Source organism: Girardinichthys multiradiatus, chromosome 23 (genome assembly GCF_021462225.1).
Source record: "Girardinichthys multiradiatus isolate DD_20200921_A chromosome 23, DD_fGirMul_XY1, whole genome shotgun sequence".
In the NCBI taxonomy this organism is placed as follows: Eukaryota; Metazoa; Chordata; class Actinopteri; order Cyprinodontiformes; family Goodeidae; genus Girardinichthys; species Girardinichthys multiradiatus.
In genome coordinates, this window is record NC_061815.1 from 48,203,600 (window position 1) to 48,221,969 (window position 18,370).

Sequence of the window (18,370 nt, forward strand, 5' to 3'; positions counted from 1 at the left end):
CCAAAGAAATGCCACCCCACACCATTACTGACCCACTGCCAAACCGGTCTGAAGGATGTTGCAGGCAGCAGATCACTCTCCACGGTGTCTCCAGACTCTGTCATGTCTGTCACATGTGTTCAGTGTGAACCTGCTTTCATCTGTGAAGAGCACAGGGCGCCAGTGGTGAATTTGCCAATCCTGGTGTTCTCTGGCAAATGCTAAGCATCCTGCACGGTGTTGGGCTGTGAGCACAACCAACATTTGTGGACGTCAGGCCCTCATACCATCCTCATGGAGTCGGTTTCTAACCGTTTGTGCAGACACATGCACATTTGTGGCCTGCTGGAGGTCATTTTGCAGGGCTCTGGCAGTGCTCCTCCTGTTCCTCCTTGCACAAAGGTGGAGGTAGTGGTCCTGCTGCTGGGTTGTTGCCCTCCTACGGCCTCCTCCACGTCTCCTGGTGTACTGGCTTGTCTCCTGGTAGCGTCTCCAGGCTCTGGACACTACGCTGACAGACACAGCAAACCTTCTTGCCACAGCTCGCATTGATGTGCCATCCTGGATGAGCTGCACTACCTGAGCCACTTGTGTGGGTTGTAGAGTCCGTCTCATGCTACCACGAGTGTGAAAGCACCACCAACATTCAAAAGTGACAAAAACATCAGCCAGAAAGCATCGGTACTGAGAAGTGGTCTGTGGTCCCCACCTGCAGAACCACTCCTTTATTGAGTGTCTTGCTAATCACCAAAGATTTCCCCCTGTTGTCTTTTCCATTTGAACAACAACAGCTGTGAAATTGATTGCCAATCAGTGTTGCTTCCTAAGTGGACAGTTTGATTTCACAGAAGTTTGATTCACTTGGAGTTATATTGTGTTGTTTAAGTGTTCCCTTTATTTTTTTGAGCTGTGTATATATTGCATATATTTCTCTACCTTTTCGACACCGTAAAAAACAACCATATCGCTGACTTTGCTTCTCTGCTTCAGTTAAAAACTCCTGCGTTGCATCACAATCACTGTCACCTGACCAGACAATTACCACATGACCAACCCCTTGCCCCTCCCCCTCCAGAAACACAAACTGCAACGAGACAGAATAAAAACATCGGTTATTAAAATCAGCCCAGTTTTTTCTATGGAGTAGAAAAAAGATGACTAATATTGGCCGATACCGATGTTAATACCGATATATCGAGCATCCCTGGAGACAGAGACTTTTCTTGATGAAAAACACATTTTCAAATGTAAAATGTTAAAGGGTTCTGTAGCCGCGTTCTGGTGACAGGAAAATTATTTTTACATAATTTATCGATGCAGGAAACATGGCTGAGCTCCATGGAAGTAAATAGGTAAAGAAAATGTATTTCTGTCTTTCTGAACTCTATAACTATACTTTTTTGTTACAAACTGTTTTTTACAGCTATGGTGACTTACAGACAAACTGGGCTCAGTACAGTATGTCCCTCTGTAGAGTTCCGGTTTGTTAGGTCTCTTAGGCCCTGCTCTTAGACATAATTTCTCCTGACTTCCTGCTCCATACTGGATAAATCACCATACCCTGTATGAACTCAAATTTGTGCTGCTGTCAATACTTCTGTCTCAAGTGGACATTTTGTTACGCACTGATGCCAAAGCACGGTGTTCAAACTAAAATCATCACTCTCTGGCATCTTTCTGCTCCGTTCTCAGCTGCCTTCAGCTACTTTTGCCCATATTTCTAAAGAGAAATGAAAACAGGAATTGTGAGCTAAGGGCCTGAACACATTTGAAAAGGAAACGTTCTAGAAATTATAATTAAATGCCGTTTTTGCTTAAGGAATCAAGATTTACTACGAATATTTTGTAACAGAAAAATAAGAGCACTATGTTTATATAAAGAACTCTTTAAAATCAGTGTTTCATTTTTCTCTGAGTTTTGTCTTATTTCTGTCTGTTATCCTTCAAAATAAAGGAAGCTGATTATTTTAACAGAAAAACACACACATTGCAAGCTTTGTTTCTCCAGTTTAAATGCTGACTACAGGGGTGAATATTTGTGAATTAGAGGGTTGTGGCAATAAGCTTGAATCGGCGGTTTGTCAAAGTTGCTCGAGGCAGCACAATCAAAAAACTACGCAGTCCAGCTCTTTAGGAGGGATCAGCATGGAGGAGGAACAGAATCAGCAGAGTTGTGTTTTGCTTACTGTATGTTGGAAACCTTGCAGAGGTTGAAGGGTTGGGCAGCAGCACTACAATACAAGTACTGGAACAAACAAAAACTACAGTTTTCAAGCACAAAATCAATTAATCTGCACTGTAGAGGTCATAAATCAGGCACTCTAATTTTGTCAAAATGTGCTACAGCGGAAAATAAAACACTTTTTTCAGGCATGTCTTTGACACAGGTGGCATGGTTATCAGAGAGGGAGATCAGGACTGTGGAGTGTTTCATTTGAAACTGCATCAGCAGAAGATGTTAAATAACCAAAATCCAACAAATCAAAACTCTGCAAGACATCAGAGATATTACAGCTCAATGAGAAATGAAACAGAGTTCTGATGAAGGTTATTACGTCTATCTTGAAACAAATCTTGCACTGTTATCACATTATTAGCAAACCTAAACATCAGATGTGCTGTACAGGGCTATACGAGTAAATGGAAACTTTGTGATTGTTTTTATACTTCCGTTTGGGTCTCTAATGCTTCTTTACATCGCTTTACAATGGCTGCCCTTTAGAGGCAGATGTTCTGTTGTTGGCTGCAAAGACCCACACGTGTCCATGCACATTCTCCCGCTGTCGGATAACAGAGATTCGTGGCTTCATTTTATTTTTGAGGGTAATGTTCCAGTCACATTGCCGAAGGCAGTACTAGTTTGCACAGATCACTTCACCACGGACTGCTTTGAGAACACGTCAGGATTTACAGAAAGACCTAGACTGAAGAAAAGTTCGGTCCCTGCTGTTGGTGGCAAATCTGCAGATGACAAAAATTTAAGTACTTGTGTCTTATAAATTTTGTTTTCACATATGAAGTGCTGGCTGGGGGCGTGGCCAGACACAGCTAATTTGCATAAATGTGACAGAGCCCTAAAACAGCTCATTCTGAAAGGAGCTCAAAAAAGGGGGAACTGAGGAGGTGAAATCTCATTATTTGAGAATGATTTTGTGCGAATAATGTAATTACCATTTTTTGGATAGCCCACAGACCTATCCCAAATGTTTAAAAGGAAGTATAATAGGTCACCTTTAACTCTTGCAGTTTATAAAGCTGCAAATGTAAAACATAAGAAGGTTGGTGCTTCAGATACTCCCCTCCCCCACTGACAGAGTTGTTTAAAGCTGCTGGTAAACCTGCTGGGCAACTTGAATCTGTATAAGCTGGCCGAGAAGATTTGAGCTATTATGTCATTGTGTTTTTCAGCCTGAGGATAAAGCTGCAAGGCCTGGGTCATGTGAGCTGTCTCACCACTGCGTGTTTTTACAGCGTACGTTATGGATATGCTACAGCCTACAAATGTATGTAAATTCAGCTCAGTCTTAAAGATCCCTGTAACTTCAGCCTTCAGTCACTGAACAGAAAATAACAACACAGAGAGGTAGATAAGATGCTGCATTTCAACAATCACCTGTTATCCAGCATTCATATACAGTAAACATGTCCAAAAATCCTGGTCACTATAGGGAACTTCATGAAGGACCTTTAACTCGTCATGTCAGCATCCTGCTACAGATAAACAACCCACCTATCATCTCTAATCTTCTCTTCCCTGCCCTGCATCCTGAATAAATACACATAAATACTAATTCCATCATTCTCTCTCTCCCTGTACTTAAATCAAAGCATTTCATTGCCAGCCTAATAAAATGTGACAGTGACAACAGAATATAGCAATACTTCAGGCAGACCTTAATTCCTGAGTCCCACTTCTCTATTTCTGGCCTCAGCAACAAGGAGAAGAGAGCAACAGAGCTAAAGCCGAGCCTGAGGCAGATTCTGGGTTGACATGGTCAACACTCATCAACATCACCATGTGCTGCTCTACTGAAGCAAAACTGTGTAGAAAAAATTTTCTTTACCTATAAGACTATTACCATAAGAAACACCATCTAAAACATACTGCACAAGTATGAATTTAGTTCTTCACATTACAAGCATGAGCTTCAATGTATCATACATGCATTTTATCTGACAGAGCAACATGGAGTTGTACATAATTGTTAGCTGATACAAGGTTAACTAATTACCTCACCATTAAAAGTGTGTTGTTCATCTGTATTCAGTCCATTCTACCTCTAATAGTCCCAGGTAAAATCTTTGACAACCAACTGGCTTCATAAGTCCAAAAAAATCTGAATAACCAGCATTCTTAAAATGTCTTGGAGTTGTGCGCACTGTTTACTTTCTTTTGCCTTCATAGGTTATCTAATTAATAAACAGACTCAACCTGCGTCTGATCTCATTATAAAAAGTCTCTGGTGCTTTGCTAAAATAAAACCAAAATTATTCTTTTTCAACAGCTACTTTGTAAAGAAGAATGGGCAAAAACATCACCCTCAAGATGTACAAAGCTGGTAGAGAAAAAAACCAAAACATTTGCAGCGAAATGTGGTTCTATACAGTATGACTGAGGTTGAATACAAATGCACGCCACACTTTTTAAGCAAGCAAAGCACACTGCTTCAGGAGGAGCAGTGTGGTTTTTGTCCTGGCCCTGGAACACTGGACCAGCTCTATACCCTCTACACCAGTGGTGATTGCTCTAAGGCTGCAAGGGAAGCTCAGCTTCCCCTAAAATGTCAAAAAATAAGTGATGAAATATATACTGTTGTGTGTTCATGTCATTGACTAAATATGCGCTACAACGCACTCAAACTTTGTTCAGAATCAGCTTCTTATCACCGGTAACGACGCGGCTTTCCTCTCACTCATTCCCGCAGCTTCACAGTGCTTTAAACAGTGAGTTCAATAGCGAAGAAAAATGCTGGGCTTTGTCCCGCCCATCGGACGCTCAGCGTCTCTGGGGGTCTATGGGCTGGCCTCGGCTGGCCCGGACGCTCAGCTTCTGCATGATGATTGGATGATCTGTCTGAGGCTGAATCTCTTTTTGATTGACAGCGAAATGAGCAAATCAGCAATCTTGAAATTGAGCTTCCCCTCCTTGCAAGACCAGCAGATGAAATGGTCCTGCTGGGCCCCTCTAGCCAAGACCTACAGCATGCACTGGGGCAGTTCGCAGTCGAGTGTGAAGCGGCTGGGATGAAGATCAACTCCTCCAAGTCCGAGGCCATGGCTCTCGACCGGAAAAGGATGGCTTGTGTTCTTCAGGTTGGAGAGAAGTTCCTGCCTCAAGTGGAGGAGTTTAAGTATCTCGGGGTCTTGTTCACGAGTGAGGGAAGAATGGAGCGGGAGATCGACAGACGGATCGGTGCGGCTGCCGCAGTAATGGGGCCGCTGTGCCGGTCCGTTGTGGTGAAAAGCGGGCTGAGCCGAAAAGCAAAGCTCTCGATTTACCAGTCGGTTTTCGTTCCTACCCTCACCTATGGCCATGAACCTTGGGTCATGACCGAAAGAAAGAGAACCCGGATACAAGCGGCTGAAATAAGCTTCCTCTGTAGGGTGGCCGGGTACTCCCTTAGAGGTGTGGTGAGGAGAGGGACGTCCGGGAAGAGGCCCAGGGGACGGCCCAGGACACGTTGGAGGGACTATATCTCTCGGCTGGCCTGGGAGCGCCTTGGCCTCCCCCTGGAGGAGCTGGAGGAGGTGTCTGGGGAGAGGGACATCTGGGTGTCTCTGCTAAGTCTGCTGCCCCCGTAACCCGGTCCTGGATAAAGCGGAAGATGACGAGTACGAGCCACACTTTTCAGATTTTAACAAAGAAAAAAACATTTAAAACCAGGTATCATTTTCCTTTCCTTTCACTTCACAAACATACACCACTTTGTGTTGATGTATCAAATAAAATCTCATTGAAATAAAGTTTGGATTGTGGTTGAAAGATGACAGAATGTGGTCATGGTAAAGGGTGTGAATACATTTGCAAGACTTAAACTATGTTAGGTAACGTGACTCGGTGGTGGAAACTAAAAACCTGTAGATCTATGAGAACAGCCAATTACATGAAAACATGTCTGAATGGATGTTTCTAGAGAAACTAATTGTATCAAACTCTGTACCATCTGAATAATAATAAATAAAGGCCAGTCTGGGGTCCTGTTGATGAATGAGTAACATGAAGCTTGGAGCAAAGACAGTTATGTCCTCAACCATCTAGTCCAAGAAACCTGGCCCCACCCTTAGGCCCACACCCCCAAAGTGAATCAGGGAGCTATAATACATCAGAAGCCAGATAATAATGATAGTGTAGGGCAAGCCTCCTGAATCTGTCGAGTAAATGTTCTACTCTTCCAGTCACATTGTGACAATGAGCTGAGGAGCTGTATCCTAAACAGTGAAAATAAACATTCAGACCATAACAACGCTTGTTCTTCCTCGTCTGATGTTATCAGTCAGCAGGCAGCGGCCACCAGGGATTCATCAAAAGTGCAAAGACTTGAAGGAAACAGTCAGGACCATGAGTATCTTTTCATAAACCAGATTTTAACCAACCTGCATACTAATGAGGGATGGTAACGTCTGTGGGAGAGCAGAGTGAGTCAGCAGGATGCAGATGTGTGCTTCACAGATGGAAAATCTGCCTCTTTCATTGAAAACTGCAAATGTAACAGATCTGAGGTATTGGATGAGGCCAATCTGCCTCATTTCATCACACATTAATGCAGACATTACTGGTTACTGTAACCCAGAACTGCTGGGGGCTGCTGGTGGAAACAAGACAAGACAATTTCAGACTGAAGGAGTTTTGAATTCCAGCTAAAGTAAAGCAATCTATCATCACCATCTTACATCAAGCCAGAAGCAAAAACTAAAGATTTTCATTTTAGTTTTAGCACACCAAAAGACTATTAGCAGTGCCTTCTTTTAAAGGTTTGCAACGCAAGTGTTTCTGTATATCTTGAGTAGAAATACCATTTAAAGCAGCAGAAAATACAGCTGTGTTCAAATAATCACAGCCCAACACCACTAAACAGATCAAACACTGTTTCTGGTAGATATAATAGCAAACAACGTACTAGTAAACTGTTGAATTTGATTGTTGATGTTCTTGTTGACTTCCTGTTGTGGGCGGAGATGTACACAGGTGGGCACAATTGTCAATAAAAGGCCACAGGTTGCTCGAGGGAGCGCTTCACCCCGGCCAAAAGAAAATTGAAGGCTGTATTTGTTCTTCCTCCGTTTGTTACCAACGTAACAAACGTTGGTAACAAACGTTTGTTACGTTGACGTTTAAAGATAAAAATGTCAACACGTTATGGGCCCAGGAAGGAGTTTGGAAGCCAATGGAATTGTTTATGCTTTGACGGAGATGAAAAGAACTATAAGCTGTGGTAAACTAAGTTTTTGGCCCACTTACGTTTGCTTGATTTGAAGAGCACTATATTATTGAAAGATGAACCTGAAGACACCACCAAAAATGAAGAGGCATATGCTGAACTAATTTAAGTCTTGGATGATAAGAGTCTTTCCTTTGTCATGAGAGATGCTGCGGATGATGGCAGAAAAGCCCTTAAGATTCTTAGAGATCACTATGCTGGTACATGGAAGCCACGAGTGATTAGTCTGTACACAGAGTTGATGTCTCTTCAGAAAGGTGTCAATGAGAGCGTCACGGACTACATTATCCGTGCAGAGACTGCTATCACAGTGTTACGTAATGCAGGAGAAGTTTAAAGTGATGGCCTGCTGACTGCATTGATTTTAAAAGGCCTCCCTGAAGTGTTTAAACCATTTTCTGTGCATGTTACACAGAGTGATGAGGAGTTACCTTTTGCCCAATTTAAAACAAAACTGAGGAGCTATGAGAGCACGGAGAAGTTGTGTGCTGCTGGCTCATCTAACGATAGTGTGATGAAAGTTAAGGGAAGAGAAAATTGGAGCACAAAACTCACCTGCTATAACTGGGGCCAGAGAGGGCATAAAGCCCTGGAGTGTCCATCAGCGCCGGGCGAGCAAAGAGGGTCGAAACAGTGGTGTAGTTTTTGCAAGAGCTCCACGCACAGGATTCTAATTGCCGACGGAAAAGGCGAGATAAGGTGAAGCAAGCAGTGGATGAGGAGGACCAAACGTTCGCTTTCAAGGTGAAGCAAGTGGACGATGCTCAGATCTATGGCCTCATGGTTGACTCTGGTGCAACAAAGCACTTGTAATGGACGCTGCAAAATTCAAAGACTTCGACTTGAGTTTTAAGCCTCAGAGTCATGTTTTGGAGTTGGCTGACAGAGTGAGGGCGAGTGGCGTCGCGCTGAAGAAGAGCACCGCCAGAGTTAGTTTGAGAGACTGCATGGGCCGAATTGTGGAGATGATGTTGATGGACACCGTATATCACTTTCACAAGACATTTTTTCGGTCAAGGCTGCAATTGCCCAAGGAGCGACAGCCATCTTCAAAGAAGGACAGAACCAGCTCATTCACAAAAATGGTACAGTTTTTGACATTAATGTTTATGACAGGTTGTTCTATTTAAATACTGTTACAGACGCAGTTGATGAATGCAATGCCTGCTATGACATTCAAAAGTGGCATGAAATTTTAGGTCACTGTAATCATGATGATGTGTTAAAGTTGGAGAATGTTGTAGATGGAATGAAAATCAGAGGTAAAAATGAGAAGTCTGATCTGAAATGCGAAGTTTGCATTAAGGGTAAATTTATTCAGAGCAGGAGTAGAGACCCTGATGAAAAAGCTAAAGCTGTATTTGATCTGGTACATACGGATCTGGCTGGACCTGTAGAACCAGCAGCTAAAGATGGGTTTAGATATACTTTAGCTTTTACAGATGATTATTTGGGTGCTATTTTTCCCTATTTCCTGAAGGCTAAGAGTGATACTGTTAAAGCTACAGAGAAGTTAATTGCAGATGTGGCACCTTATGGAAAAATCAAATGTATAAGATCAGATAATGGAACTGAGTTTACTTCTAAAGAGTTTCAGTCATTACTCAGTAAAAATGCCATTAAACATGAAACTTCAGCCCCTCATTCGCCCCATCAGAATGGTACAGCTGAACAAACCTGGAGAACTGTGTTTGAAATGGCAAGATGCATGTTAATTAAGAGTAATCTGCCTAAAGATTTATGGACATATGCCGTTCAGACTGCTGCTATAATCCGAAATAGATGTTACAACAGACGTGTAGAGCAGACTCCATATTACATGTTAACTGGAAAGAAGCCTGACCTTTCAAAAATGAGAACTTTTGGATGTGAATGTTATTCATACAAATATGACAAGAAGAAGTTAGATCCACGTTGTGAAAAGGGAATATTTGTTGGCTACGACAAAAATAGTCCTGCATATCTTGTCTTTCATCAAGACACTGGTAAAGTACTTAAGAGTAGGCTAGTAAAGTTCACCACTAAAAGTACTTGTGAATGCGACACACAGACAAATGAAGTTATAAATGAGAACTTTTTGCTCAAGAGAGCTGAAATTCAGCGACTAAAACCAGATTTGATGACAGTAACCTCACAGGATGTAAAAATTGAGACTTGTGAAACAGAAGACAACTTGGATCAAAATGAAGGTAATCTTAGTGCACGTTATCCTAAGAGAGAAAGGAGACCGCCTAAGTATTACACTGACCATAATTATGAAATGAAATGTGACGATGATCAAGCGCTAATGAACATTGACTATTGTTATATGTGATGTACCCAAGACACTGAAAGAGGCTATGAGCTCACCAAAATCAGAGCTGTAGGCTAAGGCTATGAAGGAAGAAATGGATTCTTTGATAGAAAATAATACTTTTACCCTAACAGTATTGCCTGACGGTAAACAAATAGTGGGGGGTAGATGGGTATTTACTATCAAAGAAAATCCTGTTGAGACACTCTATGAGGCTAAATATGTAGCCAAAGGCTGTAGTCAGGTTGCTGGTATTGATTATAATGAGACATTTTCTCCGACTGCTGATATATTTTCGCGTATTCTGATGCAACTTGCTGCCCAATATGATTTGGAATTCCACCAAATGGATGTCAAAACTGCATATTTACATGCTCCTATCGATGGTGAGGTATTTTTAGAAAAACCTGAAGGATTTGAGGTGGTAACAAAGACAGGGGAGAAATTAGTCTGTAAGCTTAATAAATCACTTTTTGGTCTGAAACAGTCAGGATGAAATTGGAATAAACTGCTGCAGGATTTCCTTATTGAGAACAGTTTTGTGCAGAACCCAGCTGACTATTGTGTTTACAGTAAACAAAATGGAAATGAGAGGGTGATCTTTATTATTTGGGTTGATGACCTTATTATTGCAGCAAGTAATGGTCAAATACTCAAAAGTGTGAAGGCGATGTTGGCAGCTAAGTTCAAAATTAAAGATCTTGGAAGACTCAAACATTTCCTAGGCATTGATATTACACAGAAACACGGTGAAGTAAAAATTTATCAAAAGAGATGTATCATAAAAATCATTAATATGACTAACTGCAAACCAAGATCAATCCCATGTGATGATAAAAGGAAATTTGACAATGAAGTTCCATCTGCGGATCCCAAAAGATACCGTGAAGTAGTGGGTAGTTTGATCTATGTAATGAGTACCAGGCCTGATGTGAGTTTTATCATCAGTAAGTTGTCACAATATTTATCTGAACCAAAGGAACAACATTGGGTTGCAGCAAAGCATGTGTAGAGGTATTTGAAAAGCACAGTGGACCAGGAATTGTGCGTCAAGAAAAATGCTTTAGATCTTAAACTTGTGGCATACTGTGATGCAGACTGGGCAGGAGACCAGAATGACAGAAGAAGTGTGACTGGTTATTGTTTTTGTTTATCTGAGACTGGACCCATTATTTCCTGGAAGTCTAAGAAACAGTCTGCAGTTGCTTTATCTACATGTGAAGCTGAATATATTGCTTTGGCTGCTGCTATACAAGAAAGTCATTATATTGTGAATTTAACAAATGGAATGGACTTTGGATGTGAATATGGATCTGTAACTATTTTTGAGGACAATCAAGGTGCAATTGCTCTTTCTAAAAATCCAGTTTATCGCCAAAGGTGTCAACACATTGACATTCGATTTCATTTCATTTGATCAGCAATTGGTGATGGAATAATAATTTTCCGTTATTGTCCAACAACAGAAATGGTGGCCGATATTTTAACAACGCCTATAACTAAGATGAGAATGGACAAATTTATGTGTTTTGTTTTTGGTATGTAAGAAAAAAAAAAAGTAAGTGATAAATAAAAGTGTATTTTTATGTCAACATAAGAACAAGTGGGGGTGTTGAATTTTATTGTTGATGTTCTTGTTGACTTCCTGTTGTGGGCGGAGATGTACACAGGTGGGCAAAAAAAGGCCACAGGTTGCTCGAGGGAGCGCTTCACCCAGGCCAAAAGAAAATTGAAGGCTGTATTTGTTCCTCCTCTATTTGTTACCGGCGTTTCCAGCCCTTTAATGATAAAAATGTCAACATAAACCAACCATCAGCTGCAGGGTGATCAGAGTAGGTCTACAATTATCTGTCAGTATTGTTATAATTATAGGACACTTATCTAAAGCCAAGCGACCGGCAAGAAGCTCCCTCAAAGTCCCACTGCTGAAATAAAAAAACATGTGCAGCCGCAGCTACAATTTGCCAAAGAACCCACTGGCTGGCCTAAAGAGAAACCGCAACATTTGGTGGGCTGAAGAAAACAAGATTGTTCCAAGATAGTCTAAAGTTTGTCAGACCAAGCACGGTGGCACAAGCATCATGGTATGGGTATGTCTCTCTCATAGTATAGTATTGAGACTATTTATCACACATCAGGAATCATGGATCGGTTTGAAATCAGCATATACAGGGGTTGGACAATGAAACTGAAACACCTATTTTAGTGTGGGAGGTTTCATGGCTAAATTGGACCAGCCTGGTAGCCAGTCTTCATTGATTGCACATTGCACCAGTAAGAGCAGAGTGTGAAGGTTCAATTAGCAGGGTAAGAGCACAGTTTTGCTCAAAATATTGAAATGCACGCAACATTATGGGTGACATACCAGAGTTCAAAAGAGGACAAATTGTTGGTGCACATCTTGCTGGCACATCTGTGACCAAGACAGCAAGTCTTTGTGATGTATCAAGAGCCACGGTATCCAGGGTAATGTCAGCATACCACCAAGAAGGACGAACCACATCCAACAGGATTAACTGTGGACGCAAGAGGAAGCTGTCTGAAAGGGATGTTCGGGTGCTAACCCGGATTCTATCCAAAAAACATAAAACCACAGCTGCCCAAATCACGGCAGAATTAAATGTGCACCTCAACTCTCCTGTTTCCACCAGAACTGTCCGTCGGGAGCTCCACAGGGTCAATATACACGGCCGGGCTGCTATAGCCAAACCTTTGGTCACTCATGCCAATGCCAAACGTCGGTTTCAATGATGCAAGGAGCGCAAATCTTGGGCTGTGGACAATGTGAAACATGTATTGTTCTCTGATGAGTCCACCTTTACTGTTTTCCCCACATCCGGGAGAGTTACGGTGTGGAGAAGCCCCAAAGAAGCGTACCACCCAGACTGTTGCATGCCCAGAGTGAAGCATGGGGGTAGATCATTGATGGTTTGGGCTGCCATATCATCAGAATCCGAATCATGGCATTACCTTGGCCCAATACTGATGGGTGCGTCACTGCAAAGGACTACCGAATAATTCTTGAGGACCATGTGCATCCAATGGTTCAAAATTGTATCCTGAAGGCGGTGCCGTGTATTAGGATGACAATGCACCAATACACACAGCAAGACTGGTGAAAGATTGGTTTGATGAACACGAAAGTGAAGTTGAACATCTCCCATGGCCTGCACAGTCACCAGATCTAAATATTATTGAGCCACTTTGGGGTGTTTTGGAGGTGCGAGTCAGGAAACGTTTTCCTCCACCAGTATCACGTAGTGACCTGGCCACTATCCTGCAAGAAGAATGGCTTACAATCCCTCTGACCACTGTGCAGGACTTGTATATGTCATTCCCAAGACGAATTGACGCTGTATTGGCTGCAAAAGGAGGCCCTACACCATACTAATAAATTATTGTGGTCTAAAACCAGGTGTTTCAGTTTCATTGTCCAACCCCTGTACTTGAACACTCATGCTGCCTCATTCTGAAGAGGTAATGCTCTTAAAATGGGTGCTTCAACATCACAACAACTCCAAACTCACCAGTAAGCGAGCGGCATCTTGGTTCTAGACCAATAAGAATAACATTATGGAGTGTCTGGCCCGATCCCCAGACCTTGGGCCAAGAGAGAATTTGTGGGGTGACATCAAACATGCTGTTCCTGAGGCAAAACCCAGAAATGCAGAGGAACTTTTGAATGTAGTCCAATCATTTTGGACTGGAATACCTGTTCTCAGGTGCTAGAAGTTGGTAGACTCCATGATGTAAAGCAGTTCTCACAAACAACCTATAAAACTAAACATTAGTTCAGTGATTGACTGAAAAACTCAACTTTTGAACATTTTTCAGTTTATACAGTAAATCTTTGAGTTTGTAAAGAGAAAAGCTGTTGGTAATACTTTTTGAACAGCCAAAGATGATTTTTTTTACTTTACTTTCTGCAGAAACAGAACATTTGGTTCATTTGTCTTTGTGTTTTGGTTACAGATTGAAATGAGCAGTGCTCTCAGTGTATTTTCATGTATGGAAAAAAAAAAGCTATTATGTTTGAGCTTCACTCACTAGTATTTTCAACACACGTTTATATGATTAAAACCATAAGTACTTCCTAGTTCTGTACCACCCGGGAAATGTAGTTTTGAATTACATGAATCAGGAGTTGATGAAGTTGATGTAACACTGCTGAAGGTTTCGGTGTGTAGTGCCTGTATGGGTTCACCAGTCGCTCCTAACTGATGTGTACCAGATAATGGTTATGCAATGGTTTTGATGACCAAGGTACAATGTGATGCTGGAACTTCTAAAATAAGAGGGAAACAAAGCTAACAGCAAATATTGAGAAACAGTAAATATTTATGGAGGGTTTTATATAGCAATGTAACATCTTATCAGGTCATTCACTTACTGCCATCTGTTGCACTTATTGATCAATTTCGATCTAATGACCCTGAGTTCATTAGCAGCATCAAACCTCTACAAGCAGCTGCTGCAGGGAGGGGAATAACGTTGCTGTCAAACATCAGGGCGACCCATTAGTTCTGCTTCCACCTCCCTAACAGCCTACTTCCCAACGCTGGGCCGTCTGCAGCCAGTCTCCTGGGAACAGAGCCCCCCAGTCAGCCCTGCATCATCCAACTCTACAGATGTCTAGAAGTTTGATGTCTTTATATGAGGCTTATTTAAAGAAGAGGGCATTGGAATGGTTAGAAAACATTAAACTAAATTCAACATGATAAAATGAGAACATATCATTAAATTAAATGTGAAGAAAGTCTAAGCTTTTTTATTTTAACAATAAAAACATGCAATTTAAATGTATACCGTACGCATTTCCTGTTTTCTCTGTAAGCTGACCTACAGTGGTTGGACAATGAAACTGAAACACCTGTCATTTTAGTGTGGGAGGTTTCATGGCTAAATTGGACCAGCCTGGTAGCCAGTCTTCATTGATTGCACATTGCACCAGTAAGAGCAGAGTGTGAAGGTTCAATTAGCTGGGTAAGAGCACAGTTTTGCTCAAAATATTGAAATGCACACAACATTATGGGTGACATACCAGAATTCAAAAGAGGACAAATTGTTGTTGCACGTCTTGCTGGCGCATCTGTGACCAAGACAGCAAGTCTTTGTGATGTATCAAGAGCCACGGTATCCAGGGTAATGTCAGCATACCACCAAGAAGGACGAACCACATCCAACAGGATGTGGTTCGTCGGTTTCAATGGTGCAAGGAGTGCAAATGTTGGGCTGTGGACAATGTGAAACATGTATTGTTCTCTGATGAGTCCACCTTTACTGTTTTCCCCACATCCGGGAGAGTTACAGTGTGGAGAAGCCCCAAAGAAGCGTACCACCCAGACTGTTGCATGCCCAGAGTGAAGCATGGGGGTGGATCAGTGATGGTTTGGGCTGCCATATCATGGTATTCCCTTGGCCCAATACTTGTGCTAGATGGGCGCATCACTGCCAAGGACTACCGAACCATTCTTGAGGACCATGTGCATCCAATGGTTCAAACATTGTATCCTGAAGGTGGTGCCGTGTATCAGGATGACAATGCACCAATACACACAGCAAGACTGGTGAAAGATTGGTTTGATGAATATGAAAGTGAAGTTGAACATCTCCCATGGCCTGCACAGTCACCAGATCTAAATATTATTGAGCCACTTTGGGGTGTTTTGGAGGAGCGAGTCAGGAAACGTTTTCCACCACCAGTATCACGTAGTAACCTGGCCACTATCCTGCAAGAAGAATGGCTTAAAATCCCTCTGATCACTGTGCAGAACTTGTATATGTCATTCCCAAGACGAATTGACGCTGTATTGGCCGCAAAAGGAGGCCCTACACCATACTAATAAATTATTGTGGTCTAAAACCAGGTGTTTCAGTTTCATTATCCAACCCCTGTAAATCCCAATAAGGAAATTTAGTTTATTTTTATGTTTTTTGTTATTTTCTTTAGAGTTGCACCAGTCAGTAACTTACAGAACTATAATGATTTCTGATTTTCTCTGTGGTTGACTATCTAATAAAGAACTATAACATTCTCAAACTTACTGTAAACATTTTAATTTCATTTAAATTAACAAGAGGCTGTATAATACTCAACAGAGGAAGTAGTTTATTTGTTGATCAAAGCTGTGTTAAGGGAGCAGTTTATTACTTTATGTTGGTCAATACAATCTTAATAATTAACTTTGGCCTTTGTTGTAACAGTAAAAATGTACGAAGGTTTAAATGGTATAAATTTGCCAGCTGTTATATATCTCACCTGGTATTTCTGTTATATTTATTTGCATCTTTAAACTTGTGATTAACATTTACCATCTCAATATGAAACAATGTCATTTACAACATAATATCAAAAGTGCACATGTAGGTTTTATTCAGTTAGGTTGAAATGTTCTCAAATAGCTGGGATGACTTTAAATGACTGTTTGCGTTGCGTATTATCTATCAGTGCCTCCAAACCTAGTGTTATTATAAAATATTACCATTTTCATGTTTAATAAAAGTCTGTGTAGAGATTAAGAGCTTCAAACACTGACTGTGTGTTCTTTGAAATCACAAAAAAACCAAAAAGAATATTTCCGTTTGACCAAAACCAAATGCAGGGTTCTCAGTCCAACTAGATGCACAAACAAATGTGCAGATTTGCAAAAAACTGTTAAACAGGCAAATATAATTAGATGCACCACAAAGGGAAACTGTCTGGTGTCTTTTTGCAGAAATTTTAATCACTGATTTGCATCAGACTTAAACTAGTGTTTCTAAAAGGGTTCTAGATATAAATCAGAACACCTTTGAGGGTTTGTTTAATGTGTTTAATCCAGATGAAGTAAATACAACAATTATTGTCATTGAAAGTCCTGGAAGAGTGAAAATAAGGACTGTTTTAAAGTATTTTGCTAAATGGAACCTTTAACAACAGCTTTACTCACTTATTTTTGGACAATTTGTGCTTTTACATGTTTTTCATAAACCTCAGCCTTCAGTGATGAAAATATGTCACAATCAGTCTCTGTATGAACATCCTAGATGTAACAAACAAGCTATCCAATCTCATTTTCTGCAGTTGCTGCCTCCGGGGGCCATGTGCTCGGCCACTCTGACAGCCTGCTTCCTACTACAGAATATATCAGATGCACAGATCAGCTGCGATGTGATTGGTCAATGCTCTGTCAGCAGACATTAGAAGATGATTGTGATTGGTCAGCTGTTAGTGTCAGGGCATGGGCAGCTCCAACACACTGCTACCACGTTGCCTCCCCCTGTCTCTCTCTTAGGCGCGCGCGCGCACACACACACACACACACACACACACACACACACACACACACACACACACACACACACACACTTCAATGAATAAGGACAGAACTGTCTAAACCGAGGTTTCAGGAGCTCTGATAGGTAGAATTTGTTTGAAATGTGACCATTTTCTGCAGTCACCTCTGAGTAATATCAGACAAACCCTAAATGAACAACTTCTGACCCTCCAGTGAATCCAGGCAGATGGTTGGATGGACCTGCACATGACCTACATTAGAAAATCACACAGTTGCGCAGCAATGCTTGCTTAAAAGCTAAAGTGACAGATGAACATCAGTTCTTATTAATGTTGTAGACTGGGCAAACCCTGAATGTAGTTTAATGTTGCCTTCCTTTTTCTCTTAAGAACTTGAAATTTCCATGTTTGAAGTAGTAAAAATGAGCAGAAAGTTCCTCTATCCATGTGGAAAGTCGGACATCATTCCCAACCCGTCTCAAAATCCAATATGGCTGCCCGTCCTCTAAGTGTGTAACGTCGGGCCCCCAGTAGTGTGTTTGCACTTCTGCTTGTAACACTATTAATATAAGAATAAGGAAAAGGGTCCCTTATGTAAAATTAAACCCCTTCAGATATGAACCTAAATTTTATGCTGTCTTGTCTCTGTAGTAAAAGGATGACATCACTGATGTGCCTGTAAGCAGCTTAGATCGAATCTCAACTCATGTAGCTTTATCATTTATTAATTACAATTTCATTTTAAAGGACTGGGCAGAAACTGCTCCTTCAGTAAATGTGAATCTTTTTTCTGCTGATGCTAAATAACAACCATCACTGCTCCCAACAGACTCATTAAATTGTTTACACCCCTGCTGTTATTTGCAGTTATCCATTTTCTTGTTACTAGTCAGGTATTTTTAAGCAAATTTAACAAGTTTGTAATTTTTCTACATTTATTTTACTGTGTTGCACATTTCTTAGAACCTTAGTATGCTACTTTTAATACCTGTCCCTCTTTAGTTGTAAATCTGACCTTAGTAAACAGTCTTTTATTTTGTATTTTTGTTATTATTGCTACCTTTATGTGTTTTTGCTTCCTTCACTTTGCTGCCGATACACATAATTTTGGATAGTTCTATTCTATTCTAAAACCCGTAACGGTTAAACCAAATCCTCGTATTCTACAATGTTCTGCATCATATGCTGAATTCCATTTTTATTGTGAAATTATGCATTTCTGTCTGCATTCACTGCATTATATGTGGGGTTTGATGTCATTACCAGATCTTTTAATGCCCATCTAATCATCTAATAAATCAGTTTGTACCAACGCTGTGACTAATTAACACACATTTGATCTGAGTACCACTAAAAGGAGATCCAAGTACCACCGGAGGTATT

General features: G+C 41.1%; 1 protein-coding gene across 1 annotated transcript in view; it reads right to left on the minus strand.

Annotated features, from left to right (window-relative positions):
• The window catches only part of elovl6 (ELOVL fatty acid elongase 6), a 28,675-nt gene that overhangs the window by 9,322 nt on the left and 983 nt on the right, over positions 1 to 18,370 (minus strand). The gene's annotated exons all lie outside the window — the stretch shown is intronic.